The sequence below is a fragment of the Musa acuminata genome, chromosome BXJ2-8 (assembly GCF_036884655.1).
Source record: "Musa acuminata AAA Group cultivar baxijiao chromosome BXJ2-8, Cavendish_Baxijiao_AAA, whole genome shotgun sequence".
NCBI classification, from domain to species: domain Eukaryota; kingdom Viridiplantae; phylum Streptophyta; class Magnoliopsida; order Zingiberales; family Musaceae; genus Musa; species Musa acuminata.
The window spans coordinates 18,657,392-18,684,284 of NC_088345.1; positions in this window are offsets into that span (position 1 = coordinate 18,657,392).

Consider the following 26,893-nt stretch of genomic DNA (forward strand, 5'->3'; position numbering starts at 1 on the left):
TTTGCCTTTGATCAGCCAACCCAACGACCCTTGCCTTCAGTGGAAATACTCGTCAAGGGTTGCAAGGGAGATGGGCCTTAGAGTTGCAACAAGACGATGAGGCCCTTAGGTGAGCGAGGGAGTTGGCTAACCCTCATGCAAGGGCCATAGGTGGAGGGGGCTGACCCTGTCCGATGGGCCCTTGCATGAGGGCTACAGGCAATGATGAGACAACGAGGCTTGGTGGGTGGGGCCTCACACGAGAGTTGCAAGTGGGGGGGGGGGGGATGGGTAGCTCCATGCTATAAAGGGTGACGGCGAGAGGCCCATGGGTGAGTCCTCGTGCGAGGGAGGTAATCAGCTCTCATGCAAGAACTACAAATAGAAGAGGGTGGTCCCACACGGTGGAGGGTGGGCAATGGACCGTCATGCAAGGGCTGCAGGTGATGACGAGTTCTCATACGAGGGCTACGAGCAATAGTAGAATGGTAAGGACTAATGAAAGGGGCGATAGAGGTCGAAAAGGGTAAAATGATTATTTAGAAAATAAAGGTGCTCGGTGGGAAAAACCTAAAGCTATGAGCCTTTTACATTTTTTTGTATAATACCTAAAATGTTTTTTTTTTAATGGATTGGTCGTGAATCAATCTAGTTATAGTATTTTTATACTATGTTATAGTGCATTCTCTAATGTAGTATCAAAATATTATATCATAGTGTTTTTTATAAATTTTATAAAGATATTATAATTATAGCATTTTATATCATATTATAGTATTTTTAATAATATTAGGAAAGTACTATAACATAAGATTTTATTTTTTTAATAATACTAAAAATATTATACTTTAATATAAAATAATATAATATTTTTATACTCATTTTTACTATATTATAGTTATTTTTTGATATTATTAAAAAAATTATACATAATGTAAAAACATTGCAACTGAATTTGCTCATCCTATGGATCGATTCATAAGAAAAATAAGTAAATAAAAATAAATAATTAGAGTTATTTTAGATATAAATAAAAAATTATTAAAAAAATTTCAAAATAAGGTACTAAAACTCAAAAAAATTAGAAACTCATTTTTTTTCATTCAAGAACGGGAAGCAAACAAAGAAATATCCCATCTCAGAGATTGCCAACTGTGTTCCCTGCCGTAATTCTATCCAAAGCAACCGAACGAGAGCGAGAGAAAGAGAGAGAGAGAGAGAGAGAGAGAGAGAGTCCAAAAATATCCAACAATGACGATGACAGATCTCATTGTCTGCATTCGTATATATAGTTTCTACATGCACCTCAGAGACAATTGCAATTGGTTTGCGATCAAGACGTGTTGCCCTTTTATATCCTCGGTGTGGATAAGGTATGGATAAGCATTAAAGTTTGATGGTGGTCCGTGTATGCTATAGTAGTTGCATGTCAGCATGGAAACTTCAGTGCACTTGTGATACGTTAGGAGAGGCTTTCATAATATAGAAGTTGGATCCAAAAGGGCATGAGATATCTATAATTTGATCTCTTTAGTCGAGTGTTAAGCAGCTTATGGATGACACCGTCGTCAAAGAAATGAAGGACACTTTGGAAATTTTAAAGGATTATATTTATGATAATATTATTATTTATATTTTCATTATTTATATTTTTATTTTTTTAAAAATAATATTTCTAAATTACTCCTTTCTAATTGTTAATATTTTTATTTTCTCTTTCTTTTGCTTCTACTTTCTAATTATTTTTTCGTTCTACTTAGGGGTACTAAGGGAGATCGAAACACATCGATGAGGACGAAATAAAAGATTATGAAGAAAAAGATAAAATCGATGATAAGATGGCTATAAATAATAAAATAATATTTTTTTTAAAAAAAATGGTTATCTAGTAAGAGATTGTCAATAGTAAAGAAGGGGCTATAAATGATAAATTTCTTGTATTTACCTTCAATCATAAACAATAAACTCAGTGTCCTTATTGAAAAATCCATATTAATTGGTGGACCATATTGTACCATATTTCCATTGTGAACCATCATAAATTGCTTTGGTCTACTGATTCCTTCTCTAATCAGTTGCACTACTCTCTTTAGAAGATTTTTATGGGGATAGGTCTGACGTAGTTAAAGGAGTTCTTTACTATGAAATCTTAATCCGATTGGTCTTATCAAAAGTTCTGAGATATGGATCTACTGTAGAATTTAACACAAAAGCTATGAAATTATTTTAATAATTCTATTTTTTCTGCTTTCTCCATATTTCAGGTTAATATATCTTAAGAAACTTAACATTCCTAGGGATATTGATTATAGACATATAGCTCTATGTTAAACTCATATTACCGTAATACTATATTCATTGATGGGTCTGTGTTAAACTCATATAGCTCTATGTTAAACTCATATTATGGCCCTATGTTAAACTTAACTAGTCGTCGTAGCTTCTTAGAAGAGTAATCTATATTTATCGATGGGAAGAACATTCGTGACAATACTATTATGGCAGTTAAATTAAACCATTGTATGACAAAATTTTTGGAAGATAATCCTCTTATTTTTATTAAATCTTGAAATTGCAAAAAACATAAGATCATATGTTTTAGACTTTCATCTCAAAATCATGAGCTTTTCTTTAAGTTTTTTATTATTATGATCGTAACGACACTAAGAGTGGGTGTGTGAATTAGTGCTTTCGAGAAGTTGTAATTTAAAAATTCATTCGATGAAAACCAATATCAAAAGTATGCTTGATTTAGAGTAATGAATAAGTGTAATAAGTAATTAAATCAGAAAGAAATAGTAATGAAGAGCATAAAAGGAAATACATATGGTTTGATCATTGCGACCTACGTCCACTCTTGATTCCTCCTCCGTTGAGGCCATCAACTTTCACTAACGATCTTCTTTCAATAGGCGAAAATCAATCACCCTTATTACAACTCTTTTTACTTTTTATAAGTTTTGGAGAGAACTTTTACAAGTCTCACACATTAAACTTTAAAGAGGATGAGGGGAACATTTAATACTTTTCAAGATTTTACAACTTAGAATCACAAACCTTTTCGTTCACTTTTTTTACTATCAAGCAAAAATAAGTGGGGTATTTAAAGACCCTAAATGACTTAACAAATAGAGTTAAAAATTCTCATCCCTAAGTTTTCGAGGTCCTGACGGTACTACCGCTAGTGTTGGGCGGTACCGTCGCCTATAGCACTGAGCACTAGTGGTATCACCACTCAATTTGGGTAGTACTACCACCTGACACCCTAAAAGACGGTGTACTAGCAATACTATTGAAAAATCTAGGACTGTTGAACCTTGAATTTTGATGATAAAATCAATTGATAAAGTTATAATCTAATGTGTGTTTGAGTGACGTAGGATTAACCGCAATCAAGGAAAGGTAATTCGATTAAAGTAGGAAGAATCAGACATTGGGCTGGAGTGGAACATGTTAGAAAACTAAACGTCGGGCCAAAGAACTAGTTGACATGCCAGAAGGACTTTGTGCCATAAGTTCGGGTATTGAGTCGAAGGATCGAATATTACGCCAAGGAGATCAAAAGTTACGGGAGTCAACATGTCAATTAGACAATACACTGAAAGAGAGGACGATGCACCAAAGGATCGGACGAAGTGTCAAATGAATTAATGACATGTCGAACAACATAGGATTCATGATTGTAATTGTGTATCTAGATTACATTAGTTTAGGTCTAATTGAGTTAGTTTTAGGGTGAAAACAATGCCAACTCAATTAGAGGCCAATTGGGCCTAAATCAAGGCTGAATTGAGCATATTGTTTAGTTCATTCAGTGACCTATAGTAGGGTCTAGCAACGATACCACCTAGACTGGGCGATGGTACTGCCCAATGTCAGTGTCAGACTGGGTGGTGGTACCGCCCAGTGTCAGAATGACAGGTGGTGGTACCGCCAATTGTTAGTCTGGCAGGTAGTGGTACTGCCAGTACACTAAAGACCCAAGATGAGATAGTTTAAGCTCAAAATTTGAATCCATTTGGGGCCTATAAATACTCCACTCATCTCTGCTCGATTTAAGCATAAAATTGAGTAGAAAAGAGGGAAAGAATACTTGAGAAAATTTGGAAACTCTATTAGGATTTAGAGTCTCTTCCTCATAGAGTTAGAAGTTTTCTAAGGAAGGAGTTAGGTCTAAAAGAGAGGTGTAAAGGTTCTCTCCTGAGCCTGTGAAAAGGAGAAAGAGTTGTAAGAGTAGTTGATCTTCGTCCGTTGAAAGAAGATCGGTAGTGGAAGCCAATGGCCTTGAGTAAAGAGGAATCGAGAGTGGATATAGGTCACAATGATCGAACCACCATAAAATTAGTGTGCCTCCCTTTCTCTGCTTGTTTACTTATTTTGCAATTGCTTTACCTGCTCATTACAACTCTTGTAAATGTTTTAAGTTTAAACATCTTTTCGATATCAGTTTTCATCGAACGAGAATTTTTAAACCGACGTGTTTTTATATAAGTACTAATTCCCCCCCCCCCCTTCAGTGTCGATTTCGATCCTAACAGTTAGTATCAGAGCTAAGTTTTTCTCATTTGGTTTAACACTCAAGAGAAATGGTTTTTTCTAGCAATCAAGAGGGTCTTTCTATCATTCGACCTCCTATGTTCAAGGGGCGAACTACACTTATTGGAAAACTCGAATGAGAGTTTTCTTACTTTCTATAGATTTGAATTTATGGAATATTATCGAAATTTATTTTCAAAAATCTTCTAATCCAATGAACAAATGGAATGATTTGGAGAAGAAAACTATTTTTTTGAATGTTAGAGCTATGAATGCTCTATTTTATGCTTTGAATAAAAATAAGTTTAAATCATATTTCTTTATGCGAAACTGCATATGAGATTTGGTGCACACTAGAAGTAACTCATGAAAGCATGAATAGAGTAAAAGAATCTAAGATAAATCTTTTGATATATGATTTTGAACTATTTCTAATGAAGCCAACCAAAACCATTGTTGACATGTACACTTGTTTTACGGATATCGTCAATGGCTTGAAAGCTCTTGGAAAATAATTTTCAAGTCTTGAACTTATTAATAAAGTTTTATAATCTCTTTCTAAAAATTAGGATTTGAAAGTAACTGCAATACAAGAGGCAAGGGATTTAAACAAGTTTCTACTTGAAGAATTTATCAAGTCTTTAATGACCTATGAAATGACTTTTATTAAATATGATGAATATGAGAACTACCTTCCAAAGAACAAGAAGGATTTGTTACTTCGAACAATAGATTTTTTGACAAAAAAACTTACAGTTCATGAAAAAGACTAATTCTAAAACAAACTTAAAAATTACACAACTTGCTATAAATTGAAGAAGCTACCAAAAAAAAAGAAAGCACTCAATGCAACATAGGACGAATCGAGTACATCCGAAGATGAGAAGCAAACCATCAAAGGCGAGGTATCGAACTGCATCTTAATGGCTTTCAACGATGAGGTAAATGACTCAACCGAAACTCCTTTACCTTACAATGAATTGTTTGATGCTTTCCATGATTTATTTGATGAATTTAAATTAGTTAGTCAAAATTATAAATTTTTAAAAAAGGATTATATTTCTCTTTCTAATGAATTTAAAAAATTAAAAAATGAGCATGATAATTTTATGTTAACTCCATACACTAAATGTAAAGAATTAGATTCAAGTAAAAAGAAAAAATTGTTATTACAACAAACGTTAGATAAATTTAAAATTGATAACAATTTTTTAAATATGATTCTTGCTAATAAGAGTCAAGTTCATAGAAAGGAAGGAATCGACTTTGTAAGTAACTACACTCAACAAAAGCCAACTACTTTTATTAAAAGACCCATATTGCATGTTACCCCTAAGGTTGAGTGAAATTTTTGTAGTAGATATGGTCATTTTACATATAAATGTCCATTTAAAATGTATGGCTCACATAAGTTGGTTTGGGTTCCTAAAAGAACCATGAATGACTTAATGTCAAAAGCTAAGAATGATAGATCAAACCATGAGGGACCCAAAGCTAACTAGGTACCTAGAACAAACACACCCTTCTTGTAGACTTCTCTAAAATTGAAAGTTAGGAGCAAAGATAAAATCTTGATTGTGGATGCTCATGGCTTATGACCGGAGATCCAACACACTTCACAAAGCTCGCTAGCCGAAACAAAATAATTTTGATTGAAAATACTTTATGTTTAATGAAATCTTGCTTGATGATTTAATGATTTGATGATGATTTGAATTAATGATGATTTTTTTAATGTTATACTATTGATCTTTGTTGTGATGAACTTTGCTTTTTCGATTTTAAACGATGATGCATGTTTATTTACCATAAAAAACAAAGGTATGCTTGCATGAAATAAATAACATAAATTGAAACACATAAAAAGGGAATGCATTTTTCTTGAAAATTTTTCTATCTTATCGATTTTTCAATAAGAGATTGATGAATTTATGTTATTTTATGAATCTCTTGAACTATGAAAGTGATTTTGATAATTTAAATTTGAATGACTTTTTTCCAAATATTTCACTTGATACTTTAGATTTGTTCTAAATGAATCAAGATCTTTTATCTCCTATATTTCTTTTTCACTATTTACAAAAGGAGAAGTATCTAAATGAATCATGATTTTTATTTTGAATTATAGGAATTATAACTTGAAATTCTTAATATATAAATCATAATCTTGATAGCTTAAGATTTCTTATATATGAATCAAGATCTTTTATTCTCCTATGTTCCTTTTTGCTATTTAGTAAAGAAAATATCTTTTTCGGAATTTATGACTTAAGATTTCCCTTACTATTCGGTCTCCTAATATTTCTTTTCATTTTTTTTAAAGGATATCAAAATGAATCATGACTTTTGGTATTCACATGATTTTTGATATTATATCTTTATTGATATTATTTTCATTATATATAATTCTTTTGTTTTTATGGTTATATACCTTATGTGATGCTTAGAGAATTGATGTAAAGGGAAATGAATTGTATTATTCCCCTCTTCTTCTTTCTTATAATGATAAAGGAGAAAGAAAATCTCAACAGAACCAAAGTACTAACTTGAATGTTAAATTTAGGTAAATTGTTAAATATCCCAAATGCATAAATTCTTCTTATATATTTTTCGGATCATGATATTGATTTCTCGATTTTTATGACTTAGTTTTCTTTTTGAATTAATATTGTTTCCTATCATTCCTTCTATTTATAAAAGAAGAGATTTTTCAAAAATGATACATAGTCTTTTGGTATTTATGACTTGATCTTTTTTTATGATTGAAATATTGATATAAATTTATCTTTGTTATTTATCTTTATCATGATTTAAAAATTGATGTAAAGGGAAAAGAATTATAATATTTTATTATTCCATTCTTTTTGACAATAACAAAGGAGGGGGAAGTATTACTAGCTTACACATTTCAAAGAGAAAAAAACTTACTATCTTGCATATTTCAAGGAGAAAAACTTACTAGCTCAAAAGAGAAGCAAAGTTTGCTAGCTTGCACATTTCAAGAAGATGCAAAAACATGTTAACTTGCACATCTCAAAATATGCAAAAAAAATTTGCTAACTTTCATATCTGAAAAACTTGCTAGCTTATATGTTCAAAACTTGCTACCTTACTAGCTTGCATATTTCAAAATTTTGCTAGTTGCACTTTTCTTCTTTTTATTCATGACAAAGGAGAAGTTATGATGATGATATGAAATTATGCATGAAATACTCATGATATGATGATGCAAACAATGAGAAGTTATGATGATCATATATGGTAGGATGTAATATACTTTGATATTTTGATACCATGATGATTTGGAATGATGCATGCAATACTTATGATTTTATGATACATGCAATGATATGAAATTCAATGCTTATCATTTTATGAAATTTAAACTTTATTTCAATATAGCATATTGATAGGGGGAGTTTAGTTTAAACTCCATCATCAATTGGTTGTCATCATAAAAAATGGGGAGATTCAACGTTGAATCTTGGATTTTGTTGATGAACTCAATTGATGAAGTTATGATCTAATGTGTGTTTGAGTGACGTAGGACTAACCTCAATCAAGGAAAGACAATTTGGTTAAAGTAGGAAGAATCAGACGTTGAGCCGAAATGGAACATATTAGAAGATTAGATGTTGGGCCAAAGAACTAGTCGACGTGCTGGAAGGATTTTGTGACATAAGTTCGGGCATTAGGTCGAAGGATCGGACATTGCACCAAGGATGATGTGTCGATTGGGCAATACGTCGAAAGAAAGTATGATGCGCCGAAGGATCAGACGAAGTACCGGATGAACCAATGACATGCCGGACAACATAGGATTCATGCTCATAATTGTGTGCTTAGATCGAGTTAGTTTAGATCTAATTGAGTCAGTTTTGGGTGAAAATAATGCCAACTCAATTAGGGGCCAATTGGGCTTGAATTAGGGCTAAATTGGGCCTATTGTTTGGCCTATTCAATTACCTATAGCAAGGTCTGGCGGTGGTATCGCCTAGAAACAATCTTCGAAACTATATTAGGCGGTGGTACCGCTAGACTGGGCGGTGGTACCACTCAGTTGCTAATCATGGGTGTCTTGCAAGCCAATCACATGAGTGATGGCACGTATGACTTGACACGTAGTTTTATTATTTATTATTATTATTTGATATTTTATCACTTTATATTGATTGTTGCATATACATATGTATATATTATGATGTTCTTGGATCTGCGCAATGAGAATTGGATCGTGACGAGATCACGATAATGAGACTGATTCACCTTTAAACATAGACCTTAAATAATCCCGATCATAGGTTACTCAAGAGGGACATTGAGATAACCAGATAGATTAGTGTGCTGTATACCCATCCATATGATAGATGTTGCTGGTATCATAGCTGCTCATGTGGGGACACTAGGGATACAATACAGTGCTCATTGGAGAATGAGTTCACTAATTGATCCGCTTACGGAATGTTGGATGGTTGATGATGCCTTATTGTCAGACAACGATTCTATAGTCCTAGTGGTGTATCTGGTCCTTAGACTTAAGACACCAAGGATGTCCTGTATGAGTACTTCATTCTTTGATACCAGACTTATAAGTCTGGAGGTTTCAGATCCAGCACAATCGGTCATCGGAAGTGGTAGCCAACCTTATGAGGACTATTGAGTATCGATAAAGGATCATCCACTCTCGGTATTATGAGAGGAATGTCACATGTGTTCTTGCTCAAACAAATCCCTAGCTATGGTCATTGGGATTGAGAGAGAAAGAGTTCTCCAAGAAAATCTGATTAGAGCAAGACTCGAGTAGAAACCGTATGGGTCTGACAACACCATGCCCAATATACGATCTCTGGAATATTAGACTGATAAGGGACGATAGGTAACGGTAATTGAGGACAGATATATCTAATGAATTAGATTCACTTGTATCATCTGGTGATTGCGGCGTAGTGGCCTAGTACGTACGTAGTCGATGAGTCGAGTGAATTATTATGGAGATAATAATTCATTGAGCCAGAAGGTGTTCTGATAGGTATGACTCACGGCTAGCTCAATATTGGGCCTAAAGGGTTACACACATATGACAGGTGTTGCGATGAGTAGAGGTTCAGATATAAGATATCCGCCAGAGCCCCTATCTTATTGGATATCCAATAAGCCCTTGAATTATTGGTTCCTATGGATGAGATCCAATAAGAGTCAATGAGAGATTATTGGATAGAGATCCACTGATCTAAAAGGCTTGGGTAGTTGGATAGAGATCCAATACCCAATAGGACATGATCCATTAGGGTCAAATTGATAGGAGACCTCTATAAATAGGAGGGAACTAATGGTTTATAGGTTGAGAGTCTTTTTGGGTTGCCTCTCCTATTCTCCTCCCCTTCACCTCCTCAGATAACAGGCTTGGAGTTTGAGGAGCATCGTCTCAGCCCTACTGTGTAGATCACCGCTAGAGAGGAGGACACTTGACCTCCTTTACCTTCTCTTAGAGATCTGTAGGCATTCAAGGATATACAATCTCCCTAGATAACACAATCTTTCATTTATGTAGTTTTAAGTTTCGTGGTTTTTTCGCACCAATCTTCGCATGACGATGAACATATCTTTTGGAAAATTAGGGGTTTTATTTTTATGTTCTTCCACTACGCATATGATGCCCCCTAAGATTCCCAACAATGGTATCAAAGCCAGGTTGTTCATGTGAAAGACTGGTTTTGAACTGAATGTGTTGTATTTCGGAGAAGTTTTTGACGTCAAAATCGTTGACGCAAAAACGAGAAAGGGCATCAATTGTTGCTACCCTTGCTGTCCTTGTAGATGGCAGTTTGCTGCCATCTACGTGCGTGTAGCCGCAAGGGTGGCAACCCAAGCAAGCAGCATAGCGACGGCGCATGCGCAGGCTTGCGGTCGACGGGGGGTTGGCCCGTCGGCGACCTGCCCATAGGGGCGAGCCGCGTACGGGCGGCCTGCCCGCAAGAGCGGCATAGCTCTTGCAAGAGGGGGCATTGCCCGCAGGCACAAACCCTGTGGGCACTGCACTCGCGGGCACAACACCCACGGGGGCAGCGCCACCAACAGGGGCACCCGCCCATGGGCAGCACGGGCAGTGCTCGCCCCCCATAGTAGAGCGCCACTGTAGGTAGGGTGGCGGCAGCTGCAGCAAGTAGCAGGGATGGAGAGTGTTAGGGTTTTTGGTAAAAAGATAATTTTACCCTTATGAATTTGAGAAATTTTAATTTTATCCTCTTATCTAAATTATAAAAATGCCCCTCATAATTTAAAAAATTCCCTACATGTTCTTAATTTCAAAAAATATTAATTAATTAAAAGTTTAATTGATTATTATTATTATTATTATTATTATTATTATTATTATTATTATTATTATTATTATTATTATTATCTAGTAATGCTACATAATAATATTTACATGTGATGTATGATATGTGGACGGATGATCATGGACTGTGTGATCTGTGCGTACTTGTGATTATTATTATTGGGGCCTACGAGCCTCTATTTTATTTCTTGTTTATTGTTAAGCTTGCGTGTCTATGATTAAGTTGTAATCATACGATGAGACACAGGAGGAGCGTGGAAGCGATAGCAGGACCCACGATGCTGAGATGAATGATCGCGATGCATAGAGATGCGTCGAGATGCTGACGGAACCGACGAGGACGAGATGAATGATCACAGGGCATGGAGATGCACCACTTCACACATAGATCTTGATGTGAGTGATTAAGCCCACTAGCTCGGGCCTGATCACATTAGGTTGTGGTCCATGATCATCTAGTGTGATTACTCATGTGATGTGTGATTGTGTTAGAACCCTAGTAGATTCTAAGCTTCGGGTTACATCTCTTTAGGGGATTGGCCTCCTTGGAACTCTATAGGGGTTCCTTCCTCTAAGTTTCTACTCAAAGGCTGCTAAAAAGATTCATCTATTGCTTATCAAAAGAGGATAAATACATGACTATTTATAGGGCTTCTAAACCCCAACTCCTAATAGGACTCCTACTTAAGACTCCTGCTTCTAACCAATTCCTAATAATACTCCTATTTTAAGAAGCAACCTCACAACTAACCCTAACCATAGCCGGCCTCTTAACCTCTTTAATAGGGGTCGGCTAGGTAGGTTTTACATGAATGCCCCTTTCAATAAAATTCTATCAGGACTCTCCTAGCTAGAGTCCTAACAGACCTGCCATTTTCAAATCAGCCTTGTCCTCGAGGTTGACGATCCATGAATTCTAGAAATTGTTGAATCTCGTATTTTGATGATGAAACTACTTGATATATGTTTATGATTTAATCTGCGTTTTGAGTGACGCAGGATGCTTCGATCAGGATGAGACAATTAAAGCAGGAAAATCATATTGTGCCGAAGGAACATGTCAGAAGATTGGACGTCGGGCCGGTGGATCGGTCGACGTATCGACAGAAGGCTTCGGGCCGTGGACTCGGGCATCGGGCCAAGAAGAGCGGGTATTGTGCCAAGGATATCGGAGTTGCGGAGTCAACTGGCCGATTGGGCAATAGGCTGCAGAAGAGGACGATGCGCCGAAGAATCGGACGAAGCGTCGAGGGACTAATGACATGTCGGACAACTTGGTTAATTGCTTAGGATTAATTGTCTCAATCGAAGTTTTGTTTTTGTTGTGCAGGATTAACTATGATAACGATGAAGACATAAAGCGAAACAAAGTGTCGGAGTCAAGCGCGAATGATTTGTTGCGAGTTCGAGAGTTCGACGGAAGTCCGAAGGTTCGTCGGGAATGCTACCGGAACTAGCCGAGAATGAGTTGGGAGCTTGCCGAAGGGTTTTTCGGAAGCTCGCCGGAAGGTTCGTTGGAAGTTCGCAGAGCTCGCCGAGAAAGATCGGAGCTTGCCGACGAAGCTCGTTGAAACTCGCTAAGATCAAATCGTGAAGTCTAGGAGCTTGCCGGGAGTCCGCAGAATGGTTTCCGAGAGTTCATCGGAAGACCGCCGGAAGTTTGCCGGAAGCTCGCCAGAAGAAGTCTTGACTTGCGGACTTTGTAATAGCTTAGAAAATGTCTTTAAATTCATAGTTAGCACGTTAATTAGGGTTAGGATTAGGAGTTAATCCTATAACCCAAGTAGGGGCCAATATACCCCACCCATTCAGCACTGAATGGACACAGCTCTACACCGAATTCTTGATCTTTTCAGTGATTCTAAGAGCTCAAATTTGTGTAAAGTCCAAAAGTTCTCCTCTTTTCTGTTCTTCAAGTCTTGAGTTGTAAAGAGAGGAGAGAAAGGATCTGTAAGGGTTGTCTCCTGAGCCCGTCAAAAGGAGAGAAACTATAAAAGGGCAGTTGGCCTTCGCCCATTGAAGGAAGGCAGCTAGTTGACATCGGTGACCTCGTCGGAGGAGGAAGCCAAAAGTGGAGTAGGTCAAGACTGACCGAACCACTCTAAATCTCTGGTTTGCTTTTATTTCGAATACCTTATCATTACTGCAAACCTCCTACATAACTACGGCTCTTTGCGCCTTTACGAACAAGTTTCTAAGTTCTAATCTTTCCCAATCTGGATTCAGACGTCAATAGGTGTTTTCGTACGATCTTTACATTGCAGCTTACATTTACGTCTTGAATCTGTTTATAACTGTGAACTGTCTTCTGCGCTTTTACGAACGAGTTTCCTTGCAGTTTACATTTACATTTTGATTCTATTTATAACTGCAAACTGTCTTTTGTAATTTTACGAACGAGTTTCAACATTTAGACGTAAAACTGCATTTAGACGTAAATCGGCTTTCCTCGCACAATCATCAGATTTCAGTTTACATTTACATCTTGATTTCAACTGCATATTGCCTTCTGCGAGTATACAAACGAGTTTCAAAGTTCATACGTAAATCTGCGTTTAAGACGTAAATCTACGTTTAGACGTAAATCTGCGTTTAGACGTAAATCTGCGTTTAGACGTAAATCTTCGTTTAGACGTAAATCTACTTTTTGCAGATTACTTTTTGAGCTGTACAATAGCAGCACATTGTCTTTATACTTCTGCTTAAACTACGCTTAGACGCAAACTGTGTTTAGACGCAAACTGCGCTTAGATGCAATCTGTGCTTAGACGCAAACTGCGCTTAGACGCAATCTGAGTTTAGATGCAATCTGCATTTAGACGCAAACTGCGTTTAGACGCTAACTGTGTTTAAACGTAAACTGCACTTAATCATAAGTAATCTTAGAATCGGCTTTTGCATCAAAATAGTTTTTATTGAACGAACGCAACTTTCGTTTTTAATCGCTGAAAGATTTCCGCTGCACTAATTCACCCCCCCCTCTTAGTGCTCTCGATCCTAACAATTGGTATAAGAGCGGGGTATTTCTCATTTTGGATTTACACCCGAGAGAAATGGCTCTTCAAGAGGGCTTGTCGGTCTTTCGTCCACCGTTCTTTAACGGATTGGACTACACTTATTGGAAAACTCGAATGAGAGTTTTCTTGATTTCTCTAAATCTGGATTTATGGAATATCGTTGAAAACGGTTTTCAACTTCCCTCTAAACCGATGAACGAATGGTCGGATTTGGAAAAAAAGTATTTTTCTTTCAACGCAAAGGCTATGAATGCCTTATTTTGCGCTTTAAACAAAAATGAGTTCAATCGGATTTCCACGTGCGAAACGGCTTTTGACATTTGGCGAACACTTGAAATCATGCACGAGGGAACTAGTAGAGTCAAAGACTCGAAAGTTAACTTTTTATTGCATGATTTCGAGCTTTTTCAAATGCAACCAAGCGAGACTATAGGCCACATGTACACCCGTTTCACGGATGTCGTCAATAGTTTAAGAGCTCTTGGAAAATGTTTTTCGGATTTTGAACTCGTAAACAAAATTTTGCGTTCTCTTTCTAAAAAGTGGGATTCAAAAGTAACTGTAATACAAGAAGCTAAAAATCTAAACAACTTACCACTTGAAGAACTAATTGGTTCATTGATGACATATGAAATGGTGCACAATGCACATGATGAACATGTTGAACACAATCACCTTCCAAAGAACAGGAAGGATTTGGAACTCTGGACAAATGAATGCCACTTGAGCGATGACTCAAGTGATGAGGACAATGATGAACAAACCAACCTTCCAAAGAACAGGAAGGATTTGGGACATAGAACATTTGAAGACCACTCGAGCATAAGCTCAAGTGATGGTGAACTTAAACTACAAATGAAATGAAAATTAAAAAGCAAAAAGAATTGAACTACTTGCTTTAAACGCAAGAAGAAGAACAAAAATTGGGATGAATCGAGCTCCTCCGAAGAAGAGAAAGTCAACAAAAGTAAGGCGGCAAACTACGCCTTAACAGCCTACAATGATGAGGTAATCAAAATCCCCCTAATTTATTTTGAAATTACTTGATGCTTTCATGATGTATTTTTCTCTTTTAGTTTAGAATTAATTTTCTTAAAAATTACATGTTTAAAAAAAAAAAATTACTATGATCATACTAAGTAATTTCGAAAATGATAATATTGCATATTTTATGATAAACAAATAAAATGATCTTGATTGAAAATATGAAATCATGGTTAAGAAGTAATAATGTGTATTAAGTTGATTTCCATTGTTATTTCTCGATTTTGATTAAAGATCATGTTTGATTTGAAGAAATGCATAATGATGAAATTAAATATTTTGATTAACAATTTTATGCATGAGATTTTAAGCCGATGATAAGCATGTGTTATTCTCATGAGTATATTTGAAAAACTATGGCAAAAATATGCTCGAATGCATGAACGTGTTAAGATTATTTTTCGGACATTCTTGATTCAATGTTCAAAACACTTAATTGCCATGATGATTTTACACTATAACATGTTGGAAATTATATTTTTTGGATACATCAATTTTTATGATCATGAGCATGTTTTATCTTCATAATTGAACTTGAAAATCTATAGCAAAATCTTATCCGAATGCATGAAAGTACTAATTTCATTTTCGGATTCACTTAACAATTGGTATCTTAACAATCGGATTTTCTCATACACTTATGAAAAATATTTTTCTAAAATGGATTTGATGAAATGATTCCTGCTTATAAATTCCATCTCGAAATATGAATGATAGTGTTTTTGCTAAAGAAAATAATTATTAAAATCATGATCTTGATAATTATAACATGAAGCTCTTTATAAATCAAGATCGTTCATTATGCTCCCTACATGTATCAAAAAGGAGTTCTTCAAATGAAATGCAACTTGTCTTTTGATTTCTTAGAATTCAATGAAGTGTCATATTGATATCTTGAAACTTGAAATATTTTAAAATGTGATCTTGATACGAATGTTTCAAGTTGCCCTTTGTACTATATCTTTTCAAATGAATCATGAGCCTTGATATCATATATTTCATAATACAGAAATAACAAGATTTCTTCGCCTTGTATGTCTTGTGTGATGATTGTACATCAATTTGCTTTATTAAGAATTATATGAATCTTGATCGTGAACTTGTTAAGAAGAATTGTAATGAACCATGAATCATATCTTTGGTATTCACGAATTGATCCTCATTGATATCTTTCATTGATATGATAAATTATCATCTCATGATATGTCGCATAATTATATCATGCCTTGCGATTGTATCATGTGATCGTTGCTGAATTTTCACATTGATATTCTTCATGATATGATTTCTTTGCATTGTTGTCCTGTATGCTTCATGTGATAATATGAATACATGAAACACTTATGATATGATTTTTATGCAATTCCTTGTATTCATGAAATGTTTATCTCATCACCTAATAATTCTTCTTGATATTCCTTATGTGAAGAGAAGAATACATGAAATATTCATTAATTTGTTTTGATATATACAAATAAGAAGTTTCAATCATGTATAGTAGGATATAATTTGACAAAATTGATACCATCATGATATATTTATGATGTGCAATTATGCATGCAATACTTGTGCTTTCTAATTAAGATGTGATGTATTGCATATGATGTAAATCATGATTTAAAATGTTATGAGTGCTAAGTTACACACTTTGAGAAAAAATTGCTATATTGAAACATTAATGTAATTATGAATGATGATATGAAATTATGCATGTAATACTTCAACCTATGATAACGATGCATGCAATGATATTCATGATGAAAAATTGTCTTGACATTCATGACTTGATTATTCATCCTTTGTCATGATTTTGAAATCATTGTAAAAGGAAAAAGAACTACAAAACTGTATTCTTCCTTTCTTTTTTACAATGACAAAGGGGGAGATAGCTAGCTTGTACAAGTCAAGAAGATGCAAAAACTTGATTGCTAGCTTGCCTATCTTAAGTAGCAAAGATTGCTAACTTGCTTATTTCAAGAAGAAAAATTGTCTTCTTGAACATCACTATCTTGAATATCTTAAGAAGCAAAACTTGCAATTTGCACATTGTAATAGGAAGCAAGAATCATGAGCTTACACAAGAAAGCTATCTTGCATTTGCTTTCGAAATTTTTGCTAGCTTATATATTGTGAAACTTGTATATCGTAAAAATTGCTAGCTTGTTGGTCTAAAGAGAAGCAAAAAATTGCTATCTCAAAAGAAGCTAATGTGCTATCTTGCCTATCTCAAAAGGCAAAAATGCTAACTTACGCATCTAGCAAAGTGAACAAAATTTTCAAGAAGCAAGAGTTGCCTTCTTGAACATCTCTAATTTGCTAGCTTGCATGATATAGAACTTGATATCTTGAACATTACCAAAAGTGCTATCTTATATGCTATAAAACTTGCATATCTAAAACTTGATAGCATGAATGTTCTAAGCATGATGTAACACTTGCTAAATCTTCTAGCTCCAAGATTGCATGATGATAAAACTTGATATTATGTTTTTCATGCAATGAGTTGAACCAATATCACACACACTTGATTGTGGTACTTCTCCTTTTTGTTGATGACAAAGGGGGAGAAGTATGTTGATGACATGACATGTGATGCATAAGTTTATGCATATGTTCATGTTGACGTGTTGCAAGTATTCATGATGAATATTGCAATGACTTGAATTCAGTTTGAATTCAAGGTTCTATCAATATGGCATATTGATAGGGGGAGTTTGTTTAAACTCTGGGAGTTAAGTTTAACTCCGTCATCAAGTGGTTGTCATCATCAAAAAGGGGGAGATTGTTGAATCTCGTATTTTGATGATGAAACTACTTGATATATGTTTATGATTTAATCTGCGTTTTGAGTGACGCAGGATGCTTCGATCAGGATGAGACAATTAAAGCAGGAAAATCATGTTGTGCCGAAGGAACATGTCAGAAGATTGGACGTCGGGACGGTGGATCGGTCGACGTATCGACAGAAGGCTTCGGGCCGTGGACTCGGGCATCGGGCCAAGAAGAGCGGGTATTGTGCCAAGGATATCGGAGTTGCGGAGTCAACTGACCGATTGGGCAATAGGCTGCAGAAGAGGACGATGCACCGAAGAATTGGACGAAGCGTCGAGGGACCAATGACATGTCGGACAACTTGGTTAATTGCTTAGAATTAATTATCTCGATCGAAGTTTTGTTTTTGTTGTGCAGGATTAACTATGATAACGATGAAGACATAAAGCGAAACAAAGTGTCGGAGTCAAGCGCGAAGGATTTGTTATGAGTTCGAGAGTTCGACGGAAGTCCGAAGGTTCGTCGGGAATGCTACCGGAACTAGCCGAGAATGAGTTGGGAGCTTGCCGAAGGGTTTTTCGGAAGCTCGCCGGAAGGTTCGTTGGAAGTTCGCGGAGCTCGCCGAGAAAGATCGGAGCTTGCCGACGAAGCTCGTTGAAACTCGCTAAGATCAAATCGTGAAGTCTAGGAGCTTGCCGGGAGTCCGCAGAATGGTTTCCGAGAGTTCATCGGAAGACCGCCGGAAGTTTGCCGGAAGCTCGCCAGAAGAAGTCTTGACTTGCGAACTTTGTAATAGCTTAGAAAATGTCTTTAAATTCATAGTTAGCACGTTAATTAGGGTTAGGATTAGGAGTTAATCCTATAACCCAAGTAGGGGCCAATTAGGCCCAAGTTCGGACTGGTTTGGACCAAGTTTGGAGCCAAACCAAGTGAGCTGGAATAGTGAAAGAGGTGGCACCGCCAGGGTTGGAGGTAGCACCGCCCAGGCTATGTCTTCCAGCGAGACTGGGCGGTGCAACCGCCCCAGCCAAGAGGTGCAACCGCCTAGAGCTCAATCTTCGAGCAAGACTGGGCGGTGCAACCTCCCTGACAAAGAGGTGGCACCGCCTGAGCTCGGTCTTCGAGCTCTGGCAGAGAGGTGCAACCGCCTCTGACAGAGGTGGCACCGCTTAGAGGCTCAGTCTTCGAGCTCTGTCAAGCGGTGCAATTTGCGCCTAGAGGCTCAGTCTTCGAGCTTCGAGTACCTTATCATTACTGCAAACCTCCTACATAACTACAGCTCTTTGCGCCTTTACGAACAAGTTTCTAAGTTCTAATCTTTCCGAATCTGGATTCAGACGTCAATAGGTGTTTTCGTACGATCTTTACATTGCAGCTTACATTTACGTCTTGAATCTGTTTATAACTGCGAATTGTCTTCTGCGCTTTTACGAACGAGTTTCCTTGCAGTTTACATTTACATTTTGATTCTATTTATAACTGCAAACTGTCTTTTGTAATTTTACGAACGAGTTTCAACATTTAGACGTAAAACTGCATTTAGACATAAATCGGCTTTCCTCGCACAATCATCAGATTTCAGTTTACGTTTACATCTTGATTTCAACTGCATATTGCCTTCTGCGAGTATACAAACGAGTTTCAAAGTTCAGACGTAAATCTGCGTTTAAGACGTAAATCTACGTTTAGACGTAAATCTGCGTTTAGACGTAAATCTGCGTTTAGACGTAAATCTTCGTTTAGACGTAAATCTGCTTTTTGCAGATTACTTTTTGAGTTGTACAATAGCAGCACATTGTCTTTATACTTCTGCTTAAACTACGCTTAGACGCAAACTGTGTTTAGACGCAAACTGCGCTTAGACGCAATCTGCGCTTAGACGCAAACTGCGCTTAGACGCAATCTGAGTTTAGACGCAATCTGCATTTAGACGCAAACTGCGTTTAGATGCTAACTGTGTTTAAACGTAAATTGCACTTAATCATAAGTAATCTTAGAATCGGCTTTTGCATCAAAATAGTTTTTATTGAACGAACGCAGCTTTCGTTTTTAATCGCTGAAAGATTTCCGCTGCACTAATTCACCCCCCCCCTCTTAGTGCTCTCGATCCTAACAGAAATTTGATCTTTAAGTCGTTATAATTCTCCCAAGTGGCATCTTCTGCTGGTAGGTTTGCCCACTATATTAGCACTTCAGTAGTGGATCATCGTTATTGACTCACGATCCGTCGATCAATAATGGCACTTAGTTGGGTCTGGAGTTCGCCTTGGGTAGTCATATTTGGTAGATGGCTTTGGGCTATCTCATTTTGTCCCATCTTAAGCTTTAAACACGACACATGGAAGATTGGAAGGATTCGAGAGCTAGCAGGTAAGTCCAATCTGTATGCTACTGCTCCGATACGCTCCAAAATTTGGTAGGGCCCATTGAACTGAGGTGAAAGTTTCATAGATGCTCTGGTCTGGATTGATGTTTGCTTGTATGGCTAGTGTTGTAGGAAGACCCAATCTCTTACTGAAATTTCTCTTTTACCTTTGTGTTGATCATATTATTATTTCATCCTTACTTGAGCTGCAGTGAGATTGTCTTTTAGTAAATTTAGCATTTTGTCTCTGTTCTATAATTCCTTGTCTACTTGTTCTACTTTAAAGGTGCCCAACACATATTTTGGGATCACAGGGGGAGGTCGACTATACATAGCCTCATAGGGAGTACATTTTGTGGATGAATGATAAGTTGTTTTATACCACTACTCGGCCTAGGGAAGCCACTTTGTCCGCTCTTTTGGTCGTTCACTTGTGAAGCATCTGAGGTAAGTCTCCAAGCACCTATTCACTACTTCAGTCTGGTCGTCGGTTTGTGAGTGATATGTCATACTCATTTTCAATTTAGTGTCATGCATCTAGAATAACTCTATCCAAAATATACTTGTGAAGACCCTATCATGATCACTTACAATAGATCTCGGCATCCTATGCAATTTTATAATATTCTCCATAAAGATTCGACCAATACTAGAAGCAGTTTAAGGATTACAAACAACGCAAAAGTGAGCATACTTTATAAGGCGATCAACCACGACAAGAATTGTACTTTTTCCTTATGATGAGGGAAGCCCTTCGATGAAGTCTATTGATATATCAGTCCATATTGAGTCCGGGATGAGTAGAGGTTGCAACTTTCCAGGGCTTGCCATTGTCTCGCCTTTATGTCGTTGACATATATCACATTGTGCCATAAATTTAGCAATAATATTTTTCATCCCTATCCAATAAAAACTTTGCTTAATTCTCTTATAGGTTCTAAGGAACCTAGAGTGCCCGGTTGTAGGTGTGAAATGCATCTCTTGAAGGATGGTCTTTATGCAAGTAGAATTTGGCATAATCATAATACGTCCCTTATAGCATAATTCTTTTGAGTCTCAACTGTAATGAGCCATAGAGCTTGGTGCTTCCTCCATTTTTTTATAATCTTATTAGTATAAGTGAGGGGGTGACTATCTTGCATTAGTACAATACCAATTCTGACTCCAAAGGTATCGGTTTCAATAACAAAAGTCTTGCCGAAGTTGGGTAGTACTAATACGAGTATTGTTATCATTGCGGCTTTAAGTTCGTTGAAGGCGGTGGTGGCTTTGTCCAACCATTGGAAAGCATCTTTTTTTCAGCAAGAAAGTAAAGGGTGCACTGATCTTTCTATAGTTTTTCACAAACTTGCGGTAGTATCCTATTAAATCGAGAAAGCCACGTAGCGATTTTATGTTCCTCGGGGTCAGCCAGTTCTACATTGCTTCAATTTTGGAGGGGTCAACTGCCACACCTTCCTCTAATATGATATGCCCAAGATATTTCACCTTCTATTGAAGAAAGCTGCACTTCGATTTTTTGACAAAAAGAACATGTTCTCGCAAAATCGTCAAAACAAGTTGTTAGTGCTGAAAATGACTTTCAAGAGAAGAGCTGTAAATAAGGATATCGTCGAAGAAAACAAGCACAAATTTATAAAGATAATTTTAAAAAATATTATTCATTAGGCTCTAAAAGGTGGAGGGAGCATTGGTGAGACCAAAGAACATTACCAAAAATTCGTAGTGGCCGTTGTGTATTCGAAAGATAGTTTTCGGTATGTCTTCTTCGCACACTCATATTTGATAATACCCAGATCGAAGGTAAGCTTTATGAAGACTCGTGCTCCCTTTAATTTATCAAGCAATTTATCTACTACTGGAATAGGATATTTTTCCTTGACGGTTATGTCGTTGAGAGCTCGGTAATCAATGCACATTTTCCATATTCCGTCCTTTCGTACAAGGAGCACCGGTGAAGAGCAGGGGATGCAACTTGGCTGAATAACTCCTGTTTTGAGCATCTCTTTTACAATTCTTTCTATTTCATCCTTATGGAGATATAGATACTGATATGACTGAGTATTTGCTAGAGGTTTGCTCGAAAGAATCGATATACAATGATCATGTCAACGAGTAGGAGGTAGGTTGCGTGGTTCATCTAATATATCTGAAAATTCAGCAAGCAAAGGAAGTAGGTTTGGATCTTCAAATTCTTTTAGCTCTCCCTTAGTTTTCTACTCAAGTTGTACCGAAAAGCCACTGCATGCTTTATGCAAAACCTTCTCCATTCATTATGTGCAAATTGTCGTTACGTCGCCCCCACGTTTCCTATGCAATATCATCTGTTTCCCCTTACTGTAAAATTTCATAATTAGTTTCATAAAATTTTAGGAAACATCACCTAATGCCTTCAGCCATTCGATGTTGAGCACATCCTCAAAATCATCAAGAGGGAGGAGGAAGAAATCTGCAATTATCTCTTGATCCTGTAACACCAGTTTCACCCGCAGGCACCTATGATGACACTTCAAAATTCGTCTGTCGGCGACCTTAATGTCAAACCTACTACAATTCTTGATAGGTAAGGTTGTATGGATAGCAACCTTGTTGTTCATAAAACTATTAGTGCTCCTAGTGTCAATAAGAATGGTGATAGGTTGTTGCTTCAGAAGTCCTCCCACTTTCATCGTTTACGGGTTGGCGTAACCAGCAAGGGCATGCATCGTAATATCGACTAGCTGCTGTTCTTCATCCACGACCTCTTCCTCATGCTCCTGGACCTCCTCCTCCATCTTTTAAAGAGATTCAATCAGTAGGAGGTGGCCCCTTTTGCAGCGATGATCACGGTTCCACGGCTCGTCGCAATGCCAACAAAGACCCTTTGCTGATCGGTCACATAGTTCTTCTCTTGTCAATTTTTTTGGCAACGAAGGATGGCTGGGAGCAGAAGAAGGTTTATATGTCATGGGCCTAGGAGAGTTTCTTATCCTCCAAGCATCATGGTTGAGTTGTTCTTCTTGTATTTGGGTGAAAGAAATCGCAGTTGTCATGGTACGGGGCTACCGCGCCTTAACCTCCCCTTTTATCTCTGGCTTGAGTCCCTCGATGAATGTTCCTAACAATTGATGGTCAGTCCAATCACAAGCAAGGTAGGATAGCTTCTCAAACCTGGTTTGGTACTCTTGAATCATAGAGGTTTGTCGAATCTTTGTGAGTTGGCCATCGATATTTTCATACTCCATAGGTCCGAAATGATTCAGCATTGCGTTCTTAAATTAGTTCCATGTCGGAGCCCCATGATTGTATTCTAGCCAATTGTACTATTGAATAGCATCTCCTTTAAGGTGAATGACAGTAATTTCCACCATAGCTTCATTTGACGTTTGGTAGTAGCGAAAGTAACGTTCGACGTGCGAAATCCACCCCGTTGGGTCTCCTTCCCATTGCGAGAAATCTACCCTCATGCATGACTGAAGCATGTCCGAGGGCTGTCCCTCCTTCTCTAGAGGCCTCTCTAAACTCTTTCCTTACTGAAATTTGGTTGGACTCGTCGGTTGTCCAATTCTGAATTCTACAAACAAAGCGCAGTTTGTCCTCCAAGCGTGATTCAATCCAAGATTCTCATGCTTAAAATTTGGCATCAATTGGATCTTGAGAAACCATAATATATGCCTCTAGATCAAAGATGTCCCTATCTTTTTTTTGTTAATGGGTTAATGGCATGGGGTGGTGGAAGGTTCGGAAAAATTGAGGATCACGGAGAGGTACTGCAGCAGATTTTTATATCTAAAGTGTAGCAGTTTGGACATAAAAGATCAGTGGTTTATATTGAGAATTTTTTGACAAAACCAAAGGAAAATCTACTGTATGAAAGTTTTAAAGCTGTTGTAAAAATTTAGTAAAGATTTGGACAGGAAAAACGTAGTAGCAAGATCAAACAAATAGTGCTATGCTGCTAGAATTCTGTAGTGCATCTAGCAGTTTGGACGTAAAAGATTAGTAGTTTATATAAAGAATTTTTTGACAAAACCAAAGGAAAATCTGATGTTAGGAAGTGTCAAAGTTGTTATAAAAATTTTGTAGAGATTTAAATAGAAAAAATACAGTAGTAAGATCAAACAAATAGTACTATGCGGTTGGAATTCTGCAATGCATCTTTCGTCGAGAGATAAAAACTTTATGACGAAAAGTTTATGCAGCAATATAGAAATGATTTTCTTAGATTTTTGAATAAGGATAACTAAATTACAGCAGCAGTAAGGTAGAAAACTAGAACCTATTGCAATTCATGGGGAGATTAAAGGATGATCCGCGATGGTGGAGATGATGGCAGAATTCGACGATAATCTTTTAAGCAATTGTGGGAATTACTATGGGCGATTATGGAGAGCTGATGGATGGCTAGATTTTTGAATAAAGATAACTAAATTACAATAGGAGTAAGGTAGGAAACCAGAACCTATTGCAATTCACTCGTAGATCAAAGGATGATCCATAGTGGTGGAGATGACGGCGGAATTCGACGATGATCTTTTAAGCAATTGTGGGAATTGCTTTGGGCAGTTGTGGAGGGCTGATGGATGGCTGTGGAAGGGCAGTGAAACACCAAGAACGCTGCTCTAATACCAAATGTTAGAACCCTAGTGGATTCTAAGCTTGGGGTTGATCTCTTTAGGGGATCGACCTCCTTGGAACTCTATAGGGATTCCTTCCTCCAAGATGCTACTCAAAGGCTGCTAAAAAGATTCATCTATTACTTATCAAAAAAGGATAAATATATGACTATCTATAGGGCTTCTAAACCTCAATTGCTAAAAGGACTCCTACTCTAAGAAGCAACCTCCCAACTAACCCTAACCCTATCGGCCTCTTCACCTCTTTAATAGGGGTCGGCAAGGTAGGTTTTACATGAATGCCTTTTTTAATAAAATTCTATTAGTACTCTCCTAGCTACAGTCCTAACAGATTGCTTATATACCTACTAGATATGTATATATATATAACTACTAGTAGGTATATACCTACTAGATATGTATATATATATATGTATATGTATATATATATATATATATATATATGTATATGTATATATATATATATATATATATAGTTGCATATGATATAGATATATATTAAATATGTATGTATGTATGTGACATGTCATATTAGGAGACCAAATCAAAGAAACCTCTCTCTCGATAATATTAAGTCGGTAAACATGAGCCAATTATATTGACCCACATGGTGTGGCCTTCCATTATTATAGATAAGGACTAATTCTCGATGTAGGTTGAGTTAGTCGAGTCCTTCGATGCTCACCTATATCGCGATTTGCTATCTTGCCTACGATAACCTAAGGACATAGTATGCTTGGTCGAGTCCTACGAGAGTATATCATCAAATCAGACTCATCTTATAACGATGGTGTTGACTTAACCGGACATCATAGTTGGTCGAGTCCCTTGAGACCATAGTGGTTCGGAGGCCGAACAGGATGAGAATCACAATGAGTTGTGATCGGTAAGAGTTGCCTACCTTTTGGGCTTAGTGTTATTGGTCGAGTCCCTCAAGGTTACACTAAGATGCTGATTGGATCCCGATCCCCACTAGAAGTCTATCAAAGACTTTCGTTTCATGTGCTGAGGGTGTCGCATGACTCACTAGTAAAATAGTGGGAGTAGATTAAGATAGAAGTCCATATCTTATTTGTTTATTTTTATAAAATCTACATGTCATTTACTTCTATTGCATCTTTATTTTCAAAAAATGTCGCTTTCAAATCCTTTACATGGTATACTTGATGTCAACCGCCTCACTGGTCCAAATTATACAGATTGGCTCCGCAACTTGAGAATTGTTCTCACGGTGGAGAAAATCATGTACGTCCTTGATACAGTGATGCCTATGCCCGATAAAGGTGTAAGCAAGGATGAGATTGCTCACTACGTGAAGTACATAGATGACTCCACTCTTGCTCAATGTTACATATTGGGCTCCATAACTCCTGAGCTATAGAGACAACATGAAAAGATGGATGTCAGATCTATTCTCCTACATGTCCGTAAACTATTTGAGGAATACAGAAGAACTCAGTGATATGAGATATCCAAGAGCCTCTTCCATGCTATGATGACTGAGGGGACACCAATTCAAAACCATATCCTAAAGATGATTGAGTGGATAGAGAAACTCACAGGTCTAGGAATGGTCCTAGAAGATAACATGTATATAGATCTTGTGCTTCAGTCCCTATCAGATTCCTTTTCATATTTCATAATGAATTTTAATATGAACAAGCTTGAGGTGACTCTCCCTGAGCTCCTCAATATATTGAGGGAGGCAGAGAGAACTATCAAGAAAGAGAAGCCAGTTATCTATAATAGTGAGACCAGAAAGAAAAGGAAAGCAGAAAAGTCCCTTAATAAGGGTAAGGGTAAGGGCAAGGGCAAGAGCAAACTAGGTAAAGCAAAGGTTGCTAAGAAAGACCCGGCAAAGGACAAAGGTCAGTGCTTCCACTGCGATAAAGATGGGCACTGGAAGAGAAACTGCAAAGAGTACCTTGCAGAGAGGGTGAAACTAAAGCTTGGAGAAGCTTTAGGTACATTCATGATCAGTCTCCATTTGTTAGATTCTTATGATAATACATGAGTCTTGGATACCGGTAGTGCTTATCATATTTATAATTTGTTGCATGTTCTAGCAAGACGTAGGAGATTGGTGAGAGATGCGATAGACTTCAAGATGGGCAATAGAGCAAGAGTTGCTGTAGTAGCTGTTGGCGAGGTCACCCTACATCTACTTGGTGGAGCTATTATTACATTTGATGTATACAATTTTGTTCCTTCTATTATCAAAAAT